At 44.0% G+C, this 2,055-nt stretch overlaps 1 protein-coding gene across 1 annotated transcript in view; it reads left to right on the top strand.

Moving 5' to 3' along the window:
* MAP7D2 (MAP7 domain containing 2) overlaps positions 1-2,055 on the top strand; it is a 194,876-nt gene that overhangs the window by 87,085 nt on the left and 105,736 nt on the right. The gene's annotated exons all lie outside the window — the stretch shown is intronic.

The following is a 2,055-nucleotide window of genomic DNA, read 5'->3' as shown; positions in this document are numbered from 1 at the left end:
TGTGTGTGTGTGTGTGTGTGTGTGTGTGTGTGTGTGTGTGTGTGTGTGTGTGTGTGTGTGTGTGTGTGTGTGGTTTATTTGTTTTTTCCCCTAAAGCACCAAGGTGTTTGGAGTTGCTAGCAAGACAAGATATGTACACTAGGATTGTACAGGTGTAAGACCAGAAGTGTTATGTACAGATGATGATTGTTTAATAATTATGAGTTAAGACTAATGTAGACTTAGCTTCCTCTCATAGAAATGTCTTGGATCTTCTGAACTAGGAGGTGTAAAAATAATAAAAACTTTTATTTCTACTTAACTGAACAAATAGGTCTTCTTACACATGCTGACAGGGCTATGTATGTATCTAAAGAGACAAGGGGAGATGCAGCTCTGAATACATATAAAACATTTTTTTTAAAGAATATGTTTAATACATGCAGTCAGAACCTACAGCTACCTATACAAATTATGGTGCTTCTAGGTTGTTTCTAAGTGTTTGTTTTGTTTCATAAACTCTATCAGTATTTACATGCCAATGTTGAACTTTGCACTGAATATGCCAGATAGTGTTTCATTGTGCACTTCATTCAGAAGGAACTCCATCTAATAGACAAACATATACAGAGAAATCTTAGAGGTTTTAGTTCTTCAAACTCTAGGATTTTTTTAAATAATATTGTGAATTTAAAATTGTCGATCCTATAAGTTTTAAGTTACTAGGTCAAACAAAACACTGTTTAATTATAGGACCAACTGGGTAAGGTATCACTGCAGAAAGTTCCTGTTAGCTGTGCCAGGATACCTGCACTGTCTTCCCTCTTGCAGTCCATCTGTAGACTCTTTTGGACAAAATTTCCAGGAGTGCTGAAGTAGTTTTGCTCTTTCTGTTCTCTGCTGCTGGGGATTGCTGCACCTTTGTCTCCTCTGTCATGGGTCACCTCTGTGCTGCTCTTGGGACGCTGCTGCCAAGAGCCACAAGTACTCCTGCTCCACTGCTGCTGGAGATCTGCTGGTCTACCACTGGGGTTCTCCTGTTCTTTAGGGGTCACCACTGTTCCACCCCTGGGAGATCCACTGCTTCTCTTCAAGTTGTTTAAGCTCTTTTAGGCCTCGACCTACTCAATAGTAGTCTCAGGCATTTCCATTCTTTTAAAACGTGGGTAACAGGCTCCCATGTGAACTAGCAATAAGGACTTAAAACATACAAGCACTTCTCCTTTGAGGAGTACGTGCCATGGCTCACAAGTTTGTGTCTGGAGTGTCTTTTGTTCTTCCCACCTACCATCTCAGTGCTGAATCTGAGGGCCACCCCACTGTAGGTCTCTGCACAGATCACAGTGAGCACCCCCCCCCCGACCTTTGTGCAGCTTCCCTTTTGTGATATTTGCCTACACCAGCAATTCTCAGTCAGGGTGCTGCAGCACCCTGAGTTGCCTTGAGATCCTTTCAAGGGTTCTGTGAGTTGTCATGTGCTGTTAGCAATGTTAGGTGCTCATAGATGATTCACAAGGTAAACCCAGAGATTACAATTAGGAATCCAGAGTATTAAAAACATTCTGACCTGTTGTGGTCTTCCTAAGTTCTTTGCAATAGAAGAGATGCTTTGTTATTTTTCTGTAGTCAAAAACAAGGGAACACTAAGAGCTGGCATTTTTCAAGGGATGCCTTGAGTCTAAAAAGGTTAAGAACCCCTTGTCTTGCGCAAAAGCTTTGCTGTCAGCACAAACCCGAGCCATAACTGCCCAGTCAAAGCTAACTGACCCCGCCCTCGGAAACCCCTTTTTTCCTCTTATTTTCCCGCGCGCGCCAAAAGCGGGCGTGAAAAGTTGACCAATTGGGACCCGCAATGCGAGGGACGTCATTTGGCCTATAAAACCTATGCACGAGCTTCCGCCCAGCAGAAGCAGTGCTCCTCAGCGCATCGAGGAGGAACTCTTCCTCCCCACCCAGGCTTGGCCAGCCTTGACGTGGTTCTCCACCGCCGATTACGAAATTTCCCCGGTGTACCCTTCCCAGTGCACTCGATAAGACCTCGTAGCATGGGGAACAAACTGGAGGAACTCGCCCTCA

Source organism: Gavialis gangeticus, unplaced genomic scaffold (genome assembly GCF_001723915.1).
Source record: "Gavialis gangeticus isolate Ggan-Ray unplaced genomic scaffold, GavGan_comp1, whole genome shotgun sequence".
Classification (NCBI taxonomy): Eukaryota; Metazoa; Chordata; order Crocodylia; family Gavialidae; genus Gavialis; species Gavialis gangeticus.
The sequence above is the reverse complement of the archived record's forward strand: the minus strand, read 5'-3'. Positions and strand labels throughout refer to the sequence as shown.